Source organism: Zosterops lateralis, assembly GCF_965231275.1.
Source record: "Zosterops lateralis genome assembly, chromosome: 3".
Lineage (NCBI taxonomy): Eukaryota > Metazoa > Chordata > Aves > Passeriformes > Zosteropidae > Zosterops > Zosterops lateralis.
In genome coordinates this window covers 79004308-79026622 of record NC_139764.1, presented here as the reverse complement: position 1 = coordinate 79026622, position 22315 = coordinate 79004308, and the positions used below count along the sequence as shown (strand labels likewise).

The window sequence follows — 22315 nt, the reverse complement described above, 5'->3', positions numbered from 1 at the left end:
ATGGGGGCTCTGACTGTCTGCCTGGAGTGTGAGAGCCTGGCAAAGCAAGGTGGGTGGTTTCTGTTCATGGGGCTGGGGAGAGAACTGATGGCTTGAGGTGAAGGGCGTGTTTTTTACTAGGAGCTTCAGCAAACTGTTGGCCTCAGCTTTGCCTTTTGTTCCCATTCTTGATGTCAACCCAGCCCTGGACATCCTTGAATGTGCTTGAACTTGGTTTTGTGAACACTGAGAAGCAGGAGCCTGCTTTGTGTCTGTTCCCATTGACTGAGAAATGCACAGAAGTACTTGGGATGAGATTAACAGAAGTAGTCACAACTCACTTTAATTTTCTTCCAAGTTAAATCTATTTGCCATTGGCCCCGTCAGGCCTGGATTTAGCTTAGTCAGGAGCATTTCTAACAGCCCTGCTCATATGCTACAGACAGAGGATGTCAACTTAATACAGGCCAAAAGGCTTGCAGATCAGTTTCTTTTACACACCTTTTATTGACTTAAACATTCTTCCTGAAGCCACACTGCTTCTGTGTGGTCACTTACCTTGTGTCACAGCCCAGACCAGAACAAATGATGAATGGCAAGCTTGTAAGAGAAACATTCTACTCCAAGCAACATGCCAGAGTTCTTCCCACATCCCTTCTGTGACAATGTAGTGAGGCAGCCAAAACCTCCAGGACACAGACCTGTGTCTCTAGGTGTCCTACATCATCATGTTTTGTCCCTTTTCAAGCATCTGTATTTGTTAATGCAGTAATATACTGAGTCAATATCTGGCTGGCATCTTGAAAAGACGTGTGAGACAAAAAAAATCTTAGGTTGTAGAATGAAATACAAAGGTGTGTTTGTGAGTCACACACATTCTTTCCTGTTTGTTTATGGTTTTGTTTAGATTTGATAATTTTTATACTTTTTGTGCAGCCCATTTTTTGCAAAATATCTGCTGGATTAATTACAGATAAAAAACTGAACTGTAATACTAAAATTTCCATCTGTGTTTCACAAGCCTTTCAGAGACTAAGTTGCACAAGAAATGAAAATCCTGAGCTTTGCCCTTTTAAGAGCACGATCTCACCATACCTAAAATCCATGACAGGAACTAACTCAGATCTGATTCCTCTATGCACCCCTCATTTGTGTACAGAAATGTCTGGATCATCTCCTGTCTCCATCCAGATTTAGTAGCAGAGTGCTGCTGTGGGACTTCTTGCTGTAACACCAAACCTTCCTGCACATATTCTGTTCTATTGATTTCACTGAAATCCCATTATAAGTTACTTTCATCCTTCTGTTTTTAAGACATGTTACTGATGCATTTATTTGATGTTGCTAAAGGAACTCTACACAAAAATCTTTGGCAGTAAGACTGATAGAACCTAATATATTACCTACCAGACTGTTTAAAGATAATATTACTTCTCAAAGGACTAGACTTCTTCCAGGCAGCATCTTTTGCCCACTGATCTCGTTATCCAAACAAGTCTATGGCTTTGAAATGGAAATGGTTTCTTCTGAATAGCTGTATTAGGATTTCCATGAACCATGAAAGATCTGTCCCTCCATTCTTTATGAGGGAATCGATTTCAGCATGTTGCATTTCCTGAGTACTGTGTTTGCTTCTATATTTTGGGGTTTTTCTCTTACTTAAACAGTGAAAAAAAGAGAAACATTTCAATGTACACATGAAAGAGGCATAAAGTGGATGCAGTACAATATAGACAAAAGCTTAATATTTTAATCACTTATCTATTTTGATCATTAAATTAAGTGGGTTTAAAGTGATAGACAAAAGATCTCTTCCAGCCTTTATCTGGATAAATCTCCATCAGAGAAGGCTAAGATCTTACTCAGGTTATGGTATTAAATATTGCATTACTTTCTCATGTTAATGTTTATTCAGACATATGTTCTTTTCCTTCAAATCTTGTTGGACTTCTTATGCCGTTTTTATAAGACAGCCTTGACTCTGCACTAAACCATGCCACTAACACGTTACTTAATCTAACTGGCACATTGTAAAATTTTACACATGCGCTCATCCAGATAATTACACAATTAATTTTCACTTAGTACAGCCGAAACGGGGATAATGAAATTTCCACTGGTGTACTGTTACGTCCGGGGGTTAGAGGTCAGCTTCCTGTTTGGATAAGGGTGAGTTTAAAGAGGATTTCTGACAGTCTCCTTACTTCAACTGATTCTAAAAACATTGCAATGGAATTTCAATTTACAGCTAAGTTCAATGGAAGGAGCAGATGTTGGGAGTGTGCCACTACCATTCTGGGAGCCCTTTCTATGCAGGTGTAGTCAAAAGTCAGTGTTCTTCATCCCACTCTTTATATGAAGGTAGAGTTAAGCTGACACTTGATACTGATTTCTGCACTGAATTGTAGCTGCTTTGCAGAACTATCCCTAGACTGAACTTTTCCCTGTTGTAATTTTGGCATTTCAAAAGAGCACTTTCAGAAGACAAGACCAGGGCTCTTCCCCCTGAGGATGTGTAGTAGGAAAGTCACCACAATAAAACATGACCAGAAAGAACTGAGACAAAGATGCAGATCTTTGACAAGGTCTGTTCTTTGACACCAAAGTATATAGTGGCATGTAAAGCCAACAATGATTTGACATGTAATTGCAAATTTTGTGACCCTAAAATAACAATGCTTCTGGTGGTTACCCATCAAATATGGAATAAGATGTTTAGTTTATTGTGGTAAATGCCTACACAAGGGTATTTGCTGTCACACCCCCTGTCGATGGATTGTCTCAGCAGATGTGCTCCTATCTGTAGAGCTTTATTTTCTGTTCCTTACCATCCCAGACCTCAGCTGGGGTCATGCTGGGCAGATGATGAACCCCCCAAACACCAACTCCTATAGGTAAGCAATGGACTGAGTCAGAAGGGAGTGCAAAGGCAAGCTCAGCCTTTGGACCAGTCTGCCCTGGATTTGCCCTGATGCACAGGACTGACCTGGCTTGCAAGAAAACCAATGTTTTTTAAGAGGTACTGGAGCTCAGAGGATGTGGACACAGGTTTTGTTCTCTCCAGGTTCCCACAGTGCACTGGCAGAGGCAGGAGGCTGGTCAGAGATGGGTAAACTCACCCTGCCTCAGTGCCAACCCTAAGTCAAGTCCTTCCATCTCAGAGCCAAATTATGGTAATTCTAACATTTCTATCAATGCCATGGGCTACAGGATTAGGTCCTAAGGTCAGAACACATTGTCAGCTGTGTATAAATGTGTAATATATCAGAGCACATCTCTTGCAAACAGCAACTTCTGGTGATGTGTATTTCTGTACCCTGGGCCTTGATCACAGGCTGGAGTTGCACCATCCTTTAATAAGTGGAAGAAAATAATTACTTGCAGAAGAGACAGATGTTTACATATTGATTTTCTGCACTTCCTCTTTCTCTTTCTGTCCAGCAGGTTTTACACCATGCAGTTCAGAAAGCACTAGACTTCTTATGGTCTGCCCTGTTTCTTCATTCTCTTCTTTTCTTCTCTTTTAATATCTCTAGTTTTGCTTGGGTGTTTTTGAAACTCATTTAGTAGTCATGCTTTATTCAGAACTTCAAGTTTCATGCTGTTTTCCTCTATTTCAGTCTCTTTGATGCCTTAAACATATTTCACATGTTTTTAAGGCTTCAAAGTGTCTTAAATTATATGCTCTCCTTCCTCAAGTAGCTAAAGATGTAACTAATAAAATCCCCCCTCTGTAGACCACACCTTATGTTATCAGTGCCTAGAGACCAGCTTCAGACACCTGGAGCTACAGATGGGTGCACTATACAACCCTGACCATCAGACATGTCTACACATTAATAAAGAAAGATGGAAACCCTCCAACTCAGATATTTCAAAAGGAGAATAAAAATCCAGTTTTACTGATCCATTGGGAAAAAAGACACATGAACCGAGTTTACTAAAGATCCATAGACAGTCCTTGTATTTCCTTTCAACATCAAGGTTTACCATGACACAAAGGGCATGTATGTTTTACAAAAGGAAGGAGATGATGTACTACACGACAGACATTGCTGTTTGTATTTAGTCCTGTCTCAGAATGCACAGTTTCAAGTGAAATCCCTATGTCTGACATCATTTGGGTGACCAAGTATACAGATATTCACCTCCAAACAAATACAAGCAAAGCTTTCATTAATAAATTTGGTATTGTTAATCTTGATTATGTTGTTAACTTGGAAAATATTACCTGTATTTCTAGATACAGATAAGATACAACACCAATAGAAAATTTGTGCATTCAGAAAGAGAACAAAAAAAATCTCCTTTTTCATTTTCAAATTAGGCCACCTTTGTTCCAACAGGGAACCATTTTCAAGAAAAACTGTTGTGTTTGCTCTACTGATTTTTTTTCTAATGTGCTTTTTCTAAAGGTCCAAGTGTTAGAAATAATACTATTTTTCAAGAAAACTGGTAATATCAAAATAAAATTATATGATACAATCATCAGTTTCTGTTGTAGAAAACAACAGTATCATAATGCACTGTAAATTAATAGTAGTAATTTAGCAACAAGTATTATCATAGTGATGTAGTATATACACCCTTCAAATCATCTTCATTTTTTCCCCTAAGGAACAGCACTGCAACCCCCTCTCTGCAGGCAGTGATGCCCTTGGAGGGGAGCAGCTACAGGAAGCCCTGACACACAGCTGGGGAGGAGGAAAAGCACAGACTTCTCTCCTCTGCTCTCTCTGCTCAAGATTATCCTGGCTGACAACATAACTCCGTGAGTTCCAAAGGAACTCAGAAGTTCCCTGGATGGAGCCACAAAGCATGCTTGGGATGAAGAATGATCTGAAATACAAATTAGCCTCTGCTACACTAAACTACACACCACTCACCCCATCACCCTCCTTGTGCCTTGCAGAGTGATTGGCTACCCCAGCAGTTCTCATGATTGCTCATTGGTTTATAAGCTTACTGTTAATGATATTACTGATCTTTTTGAGCACTATCTAGAGTTTACAGCTCTTTTTTACACATCTCTGAGCTATGCTTTGTCAGTGAAGAAACAGAACTTTGGATTTAAGAGCTCTGGAACATGTCAGGACTTTGATTAGCGGGTGAATTTAGACACAAACCTGAGCTACATGCACAGGATACACACAGGACAACTTATTTCCATAGTTAGAAGGTATTTCCAAAAGCACATATTCTATTATTCTCTGAGTAACCTTAATTTCTTTAGAATTTTTCAGTTTGAAAAACAATATTTTGGTTTACTCCGTAACATTTTTCTCGCATCATTGCTCTTTTAGAACTGATGTGACACAGAGGGTCATTTCCATTTTTCTTAATTCCTATCATGCCTGTTTAGTCATCTGTCTTGCTTCTCAGGTTTCTACAAAACTGACAGTGTATTGCCATGATGATCTTCTGCCACAAAGTGTGCTTTAGCAGTTGGACTTGATGATCCTTCCAGCTCAGACTATTCTGAGATTCTGTGATTCAGTAGATAATCAGTATGGGAATAAAAAATCCACCAACCCAGTTTCAAGCACTCAGTCAGCAGAGAAAAATAGTCTGGGAGGAGAGGTATTTTTTTATTCTTAGGACACTTAATTAAAATAAGGAAAGAATTGTCTTCTGTAGTTTTCTATCAATTAAACTGAGACCTCAAACCAGTGTGTCCCATTAGTAGCCTAAACTTAGACTGCTGATTCCTAGTGAGATATATCCCATGGCTACATAACAACTTTTTTTTTTTACCTTATCCTCTTAGCTTTACTAGCTTCTCCCTGTGGTCCAAGCAGGTAAGCTCCTTAAAAGTCTCTGCAGAGGTTTTGCCTCCATTCCCACTTGAGCAAATTATCTTTTGTTTAAGGCTGCTCCACCCCATGCACAGTTTAAAATTAACTACAACTTTCCTGACATTCATGCAGTAGGTATCCTGTCCTTTTAAGGATTTCTTTAACATTTCTTGCTTTCCATGCAGGGAATTCCTATGCACAGCTGCGGTTTAATGGTATCTGTAACAAATTGCTATCTATTTTAACAGGTGCTCCTCCTGTTGCTCTGCTCCTCCAGAGTTCATTCATTTTCTTTCTCAGGCATTTAGGAGATGTGCTGATGAAGGTACAGTCTTTTGCCAGGCAGACTGTTTAGTCGGGACAAATTGTGTGATCATAATAAAAACAAGTAGTTATCCATTCATTGAGACTACTTCACTAGCAACAAATTGTCTATGTTTATGTGTCCCTTCTTGGTTAGAAACAAATCTTTCTTATTTTCCTAACTTGTCCAGATTTTGAGTCTGTTATTTCTGGCATTCTCATATCCCCTTTTTTTTCCCCTCCAACTTTACTTTTTTTTTTTTCTTTCTTTCCTCCAGTGTTCATTTTTGGATTTTGTTTTTTGTGGTTTGTTTGTTTGTTTTGTTGGGGTTTTTTTTAGAAGCCTCTCTTCTTTCTCCTTTCTCTCTTTCCTCTCTTCGCTCTTCTCCCCTTTAGTCTGACAGTCCTGGAGCAGGTCTATGTTTGAAATTCTCTAATATCTCACTGATTGCATCAATGTTTTCAGTTTTGTTTCCCTCCCAAAGCTTAGAATAATCTTTAACTTCCTTTTTGATATTTTAGGGAAATCTACAAGGTAATAAACCCCATGTTCTCTATCTACAGCCGTTTATGGACTACAACATGGCATTCAGCCAGTGGCTGTCCCACAAGCCTGTAAGAAAGCTCCTTCCATGAAGAGCTGTCAGTGGGGCAGTCTTTGCAGGACCATCTTGTGCATTTATCAAAGGCTCTTCTGGCCTTTGATAAATGGATATAGAGAATGGAGAATGGGTGTTGCAGAAGAAAGTGGGAGAGAAAATGGCACACTAGATGTCCACAAAAGTCTCAGATCCCAGTGCAGAATGGTAATTCTCCCTGCAACAAAAAACCCCAAAAAACCAAAAAAAAAGAGCAAAATTTCCACAAAGCACACCTGAACATCAACCATAGCTTTACCCATATCTTGACAGCTGTTTGCTACTTGCAGTCTTTTTTAGGAGTGTTGGCTGATGGAAGCACTGACCTTCCTGCTGGTCATCCCATTGGAGGCATGCTGCCATAGGCAGAAAGTGTTATCCTGGCTACGGTGGACAGCAAGCTGCTGGATTGCAGCTCTACTGCTGCAAGCTGCTGGATTGCCTAGCTCTGTCTGTGGATGGGATCTCTCAGAAGACATGTTGAACATGCATTGGGCAGTCTGAGGATAAGTGTTGGGTGATCCTTGGCCACCTCCACATGCTCATGTCTGACTTCTGGGGAAGACAGACCTGCTGTTCCTGATTCTCAGGAAAACCAGGCAGGCTGGCTAGATGGAATGTACAAAGAGCAAACATCACTCATTTTCTCTCAGGAACCAAGCATTTCCCACAAATACATCTGCAGCTAATGAGCATTCGCCCCAACTCTCCTTGCCAGTGTTGCAAATGACTGGAGGAGGGTGATGGAGCAGAGAGGAAGTCCCATAAGTACATGCTCTTCTCTCATGACTCTTATCTTCTTCCCTAGACTATTCTTTTGGGTAGTGTTGGAGGCAGACTGCTGGACCTTTTGTTCAGCTAACTGATGTTCTCAAGAGAACAGCACAGATAATATCCCCCTGTGGTGAGCACTCTGCTTCTGATATATCTCAATACATTTTTATGCTACTTCTGGACATAAGCTCTCCATCTTGAGCAGCCATATATCTAAAAATGGTTTTATTTTGAACAGACATCTGTAGCTCCTCTCCTACTGCAGAGACAGGGCACTGGGGAAAAAGTGTTACAAGATTTTCTGAGTATTCATTCTTGAAAGACAGATCTTTTTTTCTAAACCATAATTTAGTTTTCATATCTAAACTTGGTGAATTGCTGTTTGTCACAAGAATGGTAAATATTTTGGGTCTAAATTAACACCTTTAGCTTTACTTAGTGAGAAAAGCTGCTCATTACTCCCGAGTAATTTACTAACAATATTATGTGAACAAAAAAATTAATGTAATCTGGCATTTATGACTTCCACATAACATCAGTTGCTAAGGTAAAAAAACAACAAAAATACCCCTTTTATTCAAAAAAATCCTTAAACTAATAAGCATGTTCCTAATATTAAAATCAAGTCAGCGATCCTATTGACTTTCATTACATAAAATTTATGACACTTGGATGTAGTTTAATAAGGTCATAAAAATGCCAGTTGTGGTATCTCATAATACTTTTTATAAACTGGTTTTACAGTCTCCCCTTTGTTCCAAAGTTCAAAGTGACAATTGAAATGCACAGGTTGCCCAGGGGTTCAGACCTTTTGCTAGAAGGACTGACTGGTGAATACCTTAATTTCTAATATATCTATATTTTTTTCAAAATCTCAGTAATTGTGGGGAACATTCCTTTCCTCCAGATGTGCCAAAGCTGATATTTTTCAATTTAAAGAAAAATATCAATAATTCAGTAAAATGAACACATTTTATTGCCATACACTTTTTTCTTTTTTCCCTTTTCTGTTTCTATATGAAATGAAAACTGTGCAACATTTATTCCTAAGCAGGTCAAATTCAAACAATACTTCTAAGTGCTGTTACAATAGTGGCATTATATTGTCCCTTGTCAGCTTTCAATTACTTCATCCACCTAGCTGATCACTGACTTATTTCCTGGCTTAGGTAAATAGGACTTTTGGTGCACTTCCCTTAAGTCATTTCAGAGAAGATAAATTAAATAATGATTGCAATTTAATATTGTGATAGTGCTAAAATATTTCCTTCAAGCTTCAAGTTTGACCACAAGTTTCCAATAATATACTTTTTTTCACTTTCTAGCTCAAACCTGAGGTTTTATTAAATTCTACAGCTGCAGTCAGTATTTATGTTTTCATCTAGCAAATTGGACATTTTAAATAATAAAGAGCATGAAGTTATATATATAAACAGATAACACTTGCAATTCATTTAAGGTGGAAACTTTATTTAAAATTAATAAAATTCCACACAATATGGCACAGAGGTCCAAATTCTTAGCTCATTATACTGAAGTAAATCCGGGGAAAATCCATCGACTTCGTTGAGGTTATTCCAGGATCATAGCCAAATACTCAAAACTTTGTCTGGGTATATATTCCTCAGGGATGCAGAGCTCTGTGTGCACAGGGCCCTCTGTGCACAGAGGCTGGTCCATCTGAGGAAGGATGTTCTGTTGCTTCCAAAGAGGGGATAAACTTTCCTGACACACGGGAATGGAGGTATTGGAGGGGACTTTCCAGCAAAGATCTTGGTCCTGCAAGTTCCATGGCTGAACTTCTGCAGGGAAAACTGAGCCTGAAGTACAGCTTTAGAGGGTGGCCCAGTGGAGAGGAACAATCCTTGTTTCACTTTGCCCTTGCACTTTGACGGTTCACCCAATGTTCTCTCTTTAGGAGAACAAACTGATAAGTATTAAAGTGTATAGTCTGTGCCATTTACATATAAATGAGGTGTGGAGTTCTAATTTTTTGCTTTGTAATCACTTTTACTATCCTCTGCTATTTATACTGTTTCTGCCCTGTACTACACTGAAGAACAACACTCTGGCTTCATAGCAGAGAAGTTCTGCATGCGATGTCTCCAAGTAGAGGGGCTGCTCAAGGGGCAAAAATGGACCTGTGTTGAGAAATTCCACCTACTTTGCTTCAAAGCCTCCTAAGTGTCCTGTCTTTAATGTGATGATAGCTGTGTTTACTTGTTCTGCCCTCATGTGTGATAGCTTTTTATGCCAGGTTAATCTCAGATGTTAAGCTATGATTTTCCAAGAAAGGAATTCCCAAATAGATATTTCAAGCCAGTGCCCAAAGAAACACTTCAGCATAAGTAAGCCAACAGGCTTAACTAGCTTGGATAGAAATAAAAGTTTTGCAGGTAAAGTTCCTAGGGAGGCAAATTGCTCTTGCTTCTATTTCTTACAGGAACTTAGAGGATGATGCTTAAGGACAAAACATCATCCTACTGTGCTGACACTGTGCTAGCACAGCTGTAGGCTCTCCTCACTCTCAGGAGTCTGCAATATTCATGGACCAGTCAGAGGTGAGTGAGGACCAGGACAAGACAGCAGCAGCAGCTCACTGGCAGGTTTAGCAAGGAAAGGAGACAGCTTAGGTCTTGCATTTTCAAATGTTCTTTCCTATGGAAGCATCCATGCTGTAAGAACACCACTGAGCACAGGGACATTCACCTTAGAGGTGGTCTTTGACAATTTGAACTCTGCTATTTCTGAAACCCAGAAAATCTTCCAGTTTTGTCCAAGAGCTTGTAAGTGATTTTAGAAAGACTGAATAAATAAATAAATAAAAAGGAGAAAAAACCACAAACCCTAAAAAAGAAGCATATCCTGGGAAAATAACACCAACATCTTACAGCTGATCTGATCTCTCCCCTTCCCACTGTCCCGCAGGAAATTCTGACTGTATGTTTATTTTCCTTTCTTTAAGATACTAACATTAATAACAAAAAGTAAAGAAATCCCAGTTGCAGCCAAGCTCAAGTCTCACAGAAACAGTCCAACAATACATAATGCAAAGGATTCCAGCAGATTTGCAAGTAGGAGGCTAAAATAAGACAGAAGGCTAAAATAAGACAGAAAGTAAGAGAGAGAATTCTGGTATTTACATGGATATGGGCCTTCTACTAATGCTACTGAAGAAGTAGGAACATAAAATAATATTTAGGTGTGTTGGGCCAAGCTCACCCCTGCAATAATTATATCCTGTCAAATAGTGGAGCAAATCTTGGAGATATTTGACATGTGAGTAAGGAAGCACCATGAATGAAGGATGTCTTGTCCAAGCTGACAAAGCTGAAGGTATGTCAGGCAGTAGCAAAGAGGGGACTTGAACTTCAACTCTGTGAGCACAGTCATGCCTTGTGCACGGAAAGTTCAAGTCACCCTCCCTGCCCTCCCCTCCAGAGTTCTGGGAATCCTGCCTCATCCCTCTGCTCTGCATGGAGGTTGGGGACATCTGCAGAGAAGGGGTAGAGGCAGAGAAGAAGCAAAGACAATATGTTTCCTCTTCATAAGAAAATAAAATTATTTTTGTGGATAAAGGAGTTGGACCCTTCCTCTTGACATTGAAGAGATGGGTTGTGTGCCTTGATGGCCAGAGCACATATCCTAACCCCTCCTCCAGGGCACAGACACTCTTTCAGCTTGTTGGCAATAAAAGCCTGTGAAAAAAAGACAGTGAGAGAAACAAAAAGGACAGTTGAACTTCAAGAGAGATTTTCCTCCATTGAACAAACTCCAAGAGGATATATGCATGCATGAAATACCTCTCTACTATCATTTTCACTGGCTCCTTTGGGAAGATTCAGCATTTTGCAGCCAAAGACCCAAGATCAGCAAAGCATCTCGTCTCCTGACTCCGCATTTGAAGTCTAAATTCCAGCTGAAGTCAGTGGGGAGTTTAAATAGGAGTTGGGAGATTCAATATTTTGCTGAGCATTGGCTGCCAATATCAGTGCACTGCTTAACTCATAAACTATATTTACAATTATTGCTCATGTTCATCCACTGACACATTTCAGGTGCTTATAGATGCTTCTAATAGTATGCTGTAAATCACCCTAAAGAGCTGGGATACAATTTTTAGAGTTCAAATGGGAATAGTTACTGGATGTGAGTGTTTGGAGGATAAGGACCTATTTTCCAGAACAGGTGCTTAAATGAAATGATGAAGTCATTATAGTTGAGCAACTTAATACAGAGAAAAAGCTCACATTATTCTAGTACCTATAGGGCTCTAGCAAAAATGCCTAAATTAAAAATTTGAGAACTTATTAGGCAGGAGGATTAGATTTGTCATTTCACTTGGAGAACATTTTGCGGGTGTGAGAAAAGAAAATAACTTCTTTTTGGGCATATATAGGACTTTTTTTTTTTTGCCACCTGGAAAATTTGCATGGTTTTGACATCACTTCCACTTTTTTTCTACTTCTGAGTTTCTTATTTCCTATGCTGCAGACCTCTTCAGTGCAATGAAAATCAGGGTTTGCTCTTCAAACAGGCATGTGTTCAGGAAAGTACAAAATGTCTCCCATAAAGGCAATATAGTGCACTCTTTGTGATCCGGAGTGTGGGAAACTCCATTCAGTTAATTTTCATGACAGAAGCACTGAACCACATTAACACAGAAGGAAGATGTAGAAAACATCTAATGGTACTGCAATGCTTTGTTTATTCTCAGCTAAGCCTACACGGCTTTCAAATGAGCCCTCTATGCAACGTGACTACATAAGGTTAACTGCTGGGTACATTAAGCAAAATACTCTCTCTTAGATGCTTGTTTAAGTCATCATTTCTGATCATTTATCAGACTTAATGTGCTACAGCAGACTGCAGGTCACAATGTGTCATTTCCAAAAGAACTTTGACTTCTCCCGTTCCAGGGTCAGGAGCCGGTAATGTTTAGCTGAAATAACTGCATTGCACTTCATAGCTTCCAGTACATGCACTGAGGCTTTGGAGAGCCATTCTTGATAGACCAGTGTGTTGGCTCCAAGTATTTGGGAATTAAAATCTAAGGGAATTGCTGAAGTACAGGGACTCAACTGAGATTGAAGCTGGCTGCAAAAACAAAAAAAAATTCCACTTCATTTGTTGGGAAATGATCATGAGAGGTACAGGAAGGATAATTGTTTTTCCAAACTGATAGTGGGAGTTCTCTCAGGGGAAAAAAACAAAAACAAGCACATACACATAACCCTACAGTATGAAGGTTATTTACATGGAATTTAAGAACAAATTGAAAAAACTTGGAGTACAATTTTGAACATGCCATGTGAGCATTACCTCAGTTCAAGGTAAAAAACAATAAGGTTATTTATCTGGTGAGTTCTACAGCTAAGTGACTTATTTAAATTTTTCCTTGATTACTTTTGTTATTCTTTTTTAATTTAGAAAGTATGTGCATTTTTGAGATTTCTGATTTTTTTAACAGGCTGGGGTCACACTGGTGGGGATTGGACAAGAATAAGATGGGAATCAACAAACATCATCTGTTGTCTCCTGTTTCCTTTTTATATGCTGGGCTAAAGCCTGTTTTCAGCTGTGTTTGTGCCTCCATAGTAGAGTAAGAGGAGTGGCTGTATTAAAAACATAAATCCCAGAACTAACATGATATGCTCCGAGTATCATGACACACCTTTTTCCTCTGTACCAATCCTGTATTCACACTCTACTTGGATGCACAAATATTATAGGTGAAGATGGAACTACTGTACTACTTATCTAACCCTTCTCATCACAAAAACCTGCTTTCATCTTCTAATAATTTTACCAGATTTTCAACCATTCAGAAATGACCATTTTTCTTTCAGGGATATCTTTTTGGTATCAATCATTATTTGGAAAAATTTTAGCAAAGATATTATGGTGTTTTTAAGTGATTTGGGGAGAATACATTACTTTTTGAAGGCTAAAAAAGGATCTTCTGATAATTAATTGACAAGCACTGCATACCAGCGCCTTGGGGAAGAGGCCTGGGATTTGCATTAGGGATGTACTTTTCACTGAATTGTGTGACAAATTGCCAAAATAGTGAAAATCTTGAAGTACCTACTTCTTCAAAGGGTGACTGCTGCATCCTCCAGAGCCTCTGTCTACCTCCACAAAGACAGACAGTATCATCCTAGCTGCTCAGCCATTGAGTCAGTGTCATGGAAGTCTTAAAGAAGTGTCTAAGAAGAAATGAACATTCTTATATTTGGGTTTTTATGCAAGCTGGTGTACATCAAAGAAGTCCACTCTACAAAAGTTTTGAAAATGAAAAAATGTTGACTAGCCACTCTGACCCTAAGTGGGATGAGAGTCCAGTCAGGAAATAGTACACAGAACTTGATTAAAGGCCATTTATTAGCACTGTATATTCAGGGGAGCAGGGCAAGTTGTTATTTGAGGTTTTTGGAGTTTTTTTGTCTCCTAAAAATTCCTTTTTTTTTCTATCCCAGAAATATTATACTGTAACCTTTTACATTGTAGCAATTAAATAACAGCCATCATGTAATTTTGCTGGTCTAAGAGAATTTTTAGATTAATAAGGAATCTAATTTGTGGGTAATCTAAGACAGCTTTTTTTGAGAACTATGAAAGAAGCAAACAAAAAACCTCACTGATGTTATTAGGATCATTTGCTCCCTTTTTAAGTGCTCATTACCCTCAAATGGGTATATTTCAAAAGAACAGGATACCTCTATGAAGGAACCTCTATGAAGGTTTTCTAGATCAGTACTGTTAGAAAAAGTTGCCTCTCTCTCCCAAGATGTTCAGAAATATAAATTGTAATTTGCAAAGGTAAAGCTTGAGAAAATAGCTGCATTTTAAAAGCAACTTGCATCTAAATGTCTCATTAGTAAAACTGAGTTTTCTGTCTTGAATTAAAAACTTGGTGAAGAAGGTAATAAGTGAATGAAAAAAAAAAATCATCCAATTAATCCAGAAAGGGAGAAAAAATCAGAAAAAATGAAAAATCCTAGATATCTCCCACCCGTGCTCTTTCTTTTTTCTCCCTAAGAGTAATAAACAGTACAAGAGAGGGTTGGGTTTTTCTTTTAATTTAAATAGTTGCCATCAACACAGAAGGCCTATTCTTTCTTCAAAGATAATTCACTCATTGGTAAATTTATCACCTAATGTTTCAACAGTTTGTGCATGTCATACAGCAAGAATTTGTGAAATTGCTGAGTTACAAGAGCCTAAATTCAGCATCCAGAGAGCAAGAAGGAAGAGGCAGGATCAAGGACAAGACAGAAATGAAATGAGTCGGTAAGGCATTAAGTCTTTCTATCTTAAAAAAAAATCTTGATATTACTTTTAATACTGATTGCTTTTCATCAGGTAGAAAGGGGCACACGAGACATAGACTTACAGAGGATTGAAAGAGTCCAGGTTCAAAACAGTCTGAGATGTCTGCAAATGCCAAGAATATTCATATATTTCTAGTTGCGCCAGTGAACAGTTGTGTGCCGCATGATGTTATCCCAACAGGCTAAGAAAGGGTCATGACATGCCTGCTTGTTTAGTATTGTTTGTTCATTCCCTATTTCCACACTGAGTAACACAAGAGGAGCTTTATTACAGCTGCATATACAGAATGGACGTCTGAGATCTCTTTGCGTCTGAGAGGAAACTGAGAGGAGAATAATTTTTTGGCTGGTAATTACACTGACCCTAAAATTCTATTCCTGAACATTTCAAGGTGTAGAGGAAAGGTGTGTTGCATTATTTCTGTTTCTTTATTAAAATATTATTCTATACTTGCCAGCTGCTGGGACATATTTTAAGAGTAAAAAATGCCATATGAAAATTCACTGAAATAGAAAATCCAGCATAAATCAGTTCCAATCCACATGTTTACATGAGGGAATTTTGCAAAAATTTTTCTCTTCTTTCATTCACAAAATTTGGACATATTCCTTTTTCCTCAAACTTTCAACAACAGAAAAAAAAAAAGCCATAGTTTGGCAGAAAGCAGGACTGTAAAAGTTCAGCCTTATAGGTGAAAGTTTTGGAAAGTTACGAGCAAATGAAAACAGGGGCTTAGCATGGAAATGCATAGGCATCCTTAATTACAGCTGTTGGTAGCTCTCCAGCTATACTGCAAACGACATATGTTTTTTCTACTTAGAGTCCTAATCCTGTTAGTAGATGTGTCAGCATGGAGCTCTGCAGCTGTGGCGTGTTCCCCCGGCGTCAGGGGGACGTCTCGTGAGCAGAAGAGTCTCCACAGTGTTTCTGCCTCCTCCGTAGATGTCAGCTGTGGATGGCTGCAAACACTGGGAAGTCATAAGAATAGAAGTCTGTGAATGGTGCTAATGTCTAATGTGATTAGTGGCATTCCAGTGGTGTTAAAGCAGTCAAAACTGAACATGGAAGCAGCTAATTAATTCCATGGGTTTAGGAACACAGCACTGGCAAGGATTTGGGGTCATATATTACATACACAGTGCATTAATAAAAGACGAAGATTGAATGATACACCACCCAAGCTGTGCAGTAATCCCACAAGAAAGTATTATCTGGAGAATCTTACTGAAATTAGTTTTACTGAAAAAATTGGATTAAAGTCTGAACTATATGTTTACTGGCTATTGTTAAAATCAGTATGAAATCACTGACAGTTAGAAACTTCCAGTTACGTTTATGGCTATGTTATTTCCAGAACACATGCAAGAGTCATACTTTGAAATTATTGCAATATCATTATTGTGGGTCCAGAAGCCCAGTAAACTGAGGGACTCTTGCAGGAAACGATGTGGAGGGGACTGTTGGGCAACCACATCGGATACAACTGAATAAGGTAATCTTTTGGTCCTGATTTACAGGAAACCCCATCTGTCATAAAGATTACTCAATCAGCTCTTTAATACATTGAAACCAAATGTATGCTAGAAAGCATCTCTAATACAAAGCTAAGGTCCAAGTCCTGATGAGTCAGGGGAGGAGGCGGCTTGAGGCTGTCTGTGAGAAAGGGAAGAAAGGGAAGGTGGGAGAAGAGCACACAAGGACACCTTCCCCTATGCAGCCTGTATCCCTTGGCATGACAAAATGATCCAGAGGGTACACAGGAAAAATTGCTTCCTGTGCTGCTGAAAAGTTATGTGTAGTCAAAAATGGAAAGACAGAAGGCTTTTTCCTATTCCAGCACATGTTGTTGGCTACCAAACCAGGGAAACAAGCATTTCCTCATTTTCTCCTTTGATAGCACTGAGAAGTAATCTACAAGTTTGAGATTATCAATAATTTGGGTTAAATTAATAGCAGGTGGGTTATTTCAAACTGTGTCTCATTTTTGAGTTTGTACAACATCAACACTTTTAATCTTGTTACTAGTGACAGACAAAATGTTCCTTTCACTCACTGTAGCCTCTTTATGTGGCCACTCTGCGTTGAACAAACATTAATTAGTTAATAGTTGGATAACACTTTAAAAACCTAAAGTTCTATGTAAGTGCTAAAAACTATTATTGTTTTTGTGAGGCAAATAGGAATTTATTGGGTTACACTGAAGAGAGTTGCTATAATAAAAATGCTAGAAATATGGTTTAAACAAAATATCTTGAAGTGTAAATTAAATAGACTTAAAAAAATTAAGCTCTTTCTTTATGTATAAACTACCACAAGAGTGACTTGAATAACATTTTGAAAAAATTTGCAGAGTATAAACTGCATTCTAATACTCACTCTGCATTTTAAGAATGATCACTAATAGTCCTAGCAACAACATAGGAAGTGTGTATTTGAAAGCTGACTACTGTATAATTGCCAGTAAGTTCTGTATCCAAGCATATGCTAATGATTTTTTTTTAGAAAGACTATTCTGAGAGCCCCATGAACTTTTATATAGCATGGTAATGAAACAGAAACACTTTTTCTGGTGCCAAGTTTCTATTAAACCAGTCTTTTGGAAAAAGAAAAAAATTCATCCCACTACAGTAAGAAGGATTTTAATAGAAAGCTTTACAATGGTTCTGGCAGGGGATGTTCTGAAATAATGAAAATGTATAGAAAAAGTTCCAACCTTAAACAACAGTGGCAGTTGATTAGCCAAGCTGGATAAATTTTTTAAAGAGATTTCTATCTGTTTAATAGTCTTCTTGGAAATCTGTTGTACTATAGCTGCTCGTTAAAAGGCCACAGATTTCAGGAATTATTGTTCACTATTGCTATGGAAAGGGGACAGTCAGAGTGTTCCTGACATCTTCCCTGTTATCTGTAATATCAACAGTTAGCCTGGATCTTTCACATGACTTAATGAGGATTACGTTTAGGGAAAAAAATTCTATTGAAACAAAGATAAAATAAAACTGATTGAAATCCAGAACTTGACATAAGATATTTACTGTCTGAGTATCTTCACAGCTGAAATTTGTACAATACTGTTTTTCTTCCTCCCACACTAGGAATTTACGTTATCCTCTGAGTTGTTTGGATTCAATTTCTCTAGTTTATCTCATTACTGTTCAAGACTCTGGATCTTACTCACGTCCCCAGACTTGCCTCTGTATTTTATCCATGGACTGTTTCATGCTGATCACAGAAACCTCCCAAGAGCATTCCAGCACACACTAAGGAATTCCCTTTGTGAAAGCTCCACATTGTGGTTCGCCTTCCCTTTCCTGTGATGCTCACTCAGTATTGCCTTCACAAGGCACAGTGTGAGCCAGAGTGGGGCAGATGCTGATTGTTTTGAGCAATTCTGGGATCAGTTCAGCAACCCTATGTGCTTGCTCTAAAATGAGAAGATGACAGGAAACATAGCCACTATAATCATCACCTCCTTCTTCTCCTTGCATCTCTCTCCTTCATGGCCACAGCACTGAGCTCTCAGACCATCCAGGCATGGACATTTTAGGCTGACACAGTGATGATTTTGGAGACAACATCAAGAGAATTCAGGCAGCCAGCAGGCCACCAGATTCCCAGGGCATGTGACGTTCTTCCAAGGACTTAGTCCTCATTGGTTTGTAACCTGTCTCTTCCAGCTGGTAACTGCATCACATGGTTTTGCACACAACAGCAAGAAGTTGTTTCTGTCACCTGGGGAAAGTAAGAAGAAGGTAAGAAGGGAAAAATGTAAGAAACGCAAAGCTATCACATCACATTAGTTATTTTTGCAAGTTACTGGTCCAAAGATGAAAAGGAAGTGACTCTTTATCAGGTTTCTGAAAGCCTAAATAGAAGGCAGATTTTATCATATGATCTATAGCAGACTGTACTAAGGGTGGCCAAGCTGTACTTCAAGTGCTCATCCCATTCCTGAGAATCACACCAGAGTCTCAAGATGCCTGTGCCAGCTACCTATAGGAAGAAGTCATCTGCACCACTGCAGCACTTGACACATGTTCTCTTTGAAGAGTTGCTCAGAAAAGTTACTTACAATGTTTGAAAAAGTGCTCAGGAGGTGTGCAGCCATGCAAAAGTGCTACATCCAGAAATGCCAAGTACCCAAAGCCCTTTGTGACACCAGCCGAGAAGCAGGCTCTGTACCAGTCTAAAAGCAGGCCACTTCTTTGGGTATTTCGACTAATGATGGAGGCAACAGAGATGATCACCTGTGTTTGAAAAACATTAAGTGCTTAAAAGCAAATTTAGAATTTGTTTTGACAAGAGATTATTCCAAACCTGTATTTCTGACTTCTTGATATGAAAAATATGTACATCAAAAAGTATATATACACTTGTGGAAGTCTGTGGGGGAAAACATACAATGGCTCCATGTGTTCATATTGAAATGCAACTAAAATTAGTGTTTCCTAGCAGTTAAGGTCAACCCTGAACTCTCACACCTAAGAAATGCTTAGTTCACGTTTTAAAATAGGGATTTTAATACTCTGTGGTATCATTCTTACATTTTTACTAATGCATAATTCTTTCTCTGCTGCTGAGCATTTTATCAGAGACATTACACTGTGAAACAGCTTAAACACCTCTGCAGTTATCAAGGTTTCTGTTTTAATATGCCTTGTTTTAAGAACACAAAGCACTCAGCTCCTCCTTTTTCTGTCCTTTCTGCTAGCTACCAGCCCCCAAAAATCTTAGAAAAGTTTTTATGCAGTGTGGTTTGGGAAAAACTAATGTGAAGGAGGTTGGAGGCCACCGGGAAACATTAATAGTTCTCTTCAGTTGTGTTTTCTTTCAACCGTTAGAGCCTAATGAGAGCACTGCTGTGAAATTTTGGATACAGTTTTGACAAGGCTGCGCTGATCCATCAATGAGGCCTCTTTGCTGAAATGAACACCTCCAGTAAGCTTTTAATGGCCTTTGTAAACAAACAGAATAATTCCCACTAACTGCAGAAATGAGTTCCATATTTATTTGTTTTACTTCACAGCTCCTATTAAGTTGATTTAATAAAATTCAGCACATAATGTTTTTTTAAAACAAGTCTTAAATAAACTGAAACTGGGTACTGAACTCTGCGTGGTGCTGCCAGTATTAATGGGTTCAAAAGAGGCCATAAAGCTCCAACAGTCCCTGCATGGTGACACTGAGGCTGACACTCCATGAGAAAAATAAAGATGGTTTTAGGTTGTCTGATACCTGACTGAAATGCAGCAGACAGTAGCCAGTGGAGGAGCTGAGTATCTGATGTCTCAAGACCTTTGGCTCAGCTAGGTATCCTGCATCTCCCCAGCTCTGTTTGGACCTTTGGTTGACCCTCAGGCTCTTTTCCCTTCTTGCTTCCTGCTTTAGTACCTCAATGCCATATTTATGGATACACAGGCTCCTCATCAGCCCCAGCCTTGTGTTTGCTTACAACAGAAGGTGTGACAAACTGGTTGCATCTTAAATTAGGATATGAGCATAACTTCTGAGGGCAGTAGATATTCTCAAGGAAAGCCTTTCCTTGTTCCTTCAGATCTCTTCCAAGGGAAGAGAAGAGATATGAAGATGGTAACCCAACTAATCACAGTGAAAGATGAGGACAAGAGGAAAAACCCTGTGAATTTCATGTACTCTAAGAAATCATTCAGGATCCAGAAATAGAGCTGGTGCCAGCTTTGCTGGGTAGGATTATTGCTGCTCTGGGCTTTATACTTTTTATCTGTTTGCTTCTTACTCCTTGCCATGTTGCCAAGTCTGAGCCCTTCTTTATAAGGACTTAACCAGAGTAGAAGTAGTTATGGAACAAATTGATGAAACACTCAACCAGAAATCATCTAGGCCGGGTCATATTTAGATGAAGTCAGAGGTAAAATAGCTGAATTACTAAGGTTTCTGTGAAACCTCTTGCTTAAAATTTTACTGGTCCTTGAAGACTGAAACAACGCATAAGTGATGCTGACTTCTAAGAGGGTTTTTTGTGAGATGCTGAAGAAATGCCTAGAAGCATCATGGCCATGCCAAGCAACCTGAGATGAAACATAACAAAAAGCAGAGTTAGAGGACACCTTGGAACACATGAGTTCCTGAAGAAGAGTTAATAACAATTTTGCACAATGAAGTCCTGTCTGAAAAACCAGTTAGACTATTCTGAAGGTGTCAGCAAGCATATGATAAAATTGTTGTATTTTCAAAAGGTTTTCAGCAAAAATTTTCCCTAATTTGGAACTTTAATTACAGCTAAGTGCTATTGTGTAAAAGTAAGTTTGTTTAATGGCTGAATAGCTGGTTACAAGGTAGGAAAAGAAAGGAAAGAGCAAATGTCCAATTCTTTGTAGCAAGGATTCTATGGGTTTGTCTTATGCCCTTGCTCTGTATGGATATATGAATTACATAGTTTTGTTTCTCATCTTCTTACTCCTTCACATTTTTTGAAGAGCAACTAATATATGGTACTACAACATGAGGAGCAGTGATGATGCATCATTCATAAAACCGCTCCCTACATAATGCCTCAGTTCTTATGAGTCAGTGAATGGCTTGGACTGTGGGCAATAGGGCTGGCCATGGTTCTAATTAAGCTTCTGGCACTCATTGTTCAGTTATTTTGTCCCTCTTTCCTCCATAAATACCATGTAAGATACAGAAAAAAAGTAGCATCCAGAATAAAAAAGCAGCAGCCTAACCTTATCTTGGCCTCCTAGATGCCCATTCCCTCCACAGAGGGAGTCACCAGCTGAATGGTCTTGCTGGTTCATAGGAAAGATGCTGGCTATAGAGCGAAGAAAGTCATCAAGACCAGCTTTCAGATGATTACAGCAACTGACTCTCCAGCTTGTACTGGCAAATGGTCTCCCTTCACCAACCATTGCATAGATTTTTGTGAAAATTTTTCTTTTCCTTTTCTATGCCTGTCCATTGTCCCACACTGTACAGCCCAATGTTTTGTAGTCAAAACTTGTTTCCCTGTGACCTTTTGAAGACATGATATCTAGCAAATAATTTGGTCGCATTTATTTTATTTCTTTATTTAAAGACATCCTGAAAGCCGATTGGACTGCACTTGATGTGCATTGCCAGGGAAAAAATGCCACCTGCACATTGAAGACACTCACAGGGCCGGTACCGTGCCATGGTCCTCTATTAGTCTGGACACTTTAGGCAATAAATTTTGAGTGTCACAAGGTGAGCCAAATTTTGTTCTCAGGAAGAGCTTAGGAGAATGAAGACATTAAGGTTAAGGCTAAATGAGGAGATGAGGACAAAGATTTACTAAGGCTTCCACACATGACCTATATAGTATGAGAAGAGACTTTTAAAAGTGTGATCTTGTTGATGCTGGTACATTTAGATTGTTACAGCAGATAAGTAATCAAATATTCATGTCCCTAGCTGACACTACCATGCTGGAAAACTCCCCTGGAATGGGCAGAAAATAACTCTTGTTGGCTTAACTCAGCAAGGTCTGACTTG

The 22315-nt window shown here is 38.9% G+C and overlaps 1 long non-coding RNA gene across 1 annotated transcript in view; it reads right to left on the bottom strand.

Annotated features, from left to right (window-relative positions):
* Positions 1-18449: 18449 nt before the first annotated feature.
* Positions 18450-22315, bottom strand: part of LOC310907351 — an 83599-nt gene continuing 79733 nt past the window's right edge. The window contains exon 3 of the long non-coding RNA XR_014589608.1: positions 18450-18556. This is a non-coding gene — a long non-coding RNA (uncharacterized lncRNA). The remainder of the gene's footprint in view (positions 18557-22315) is intronic.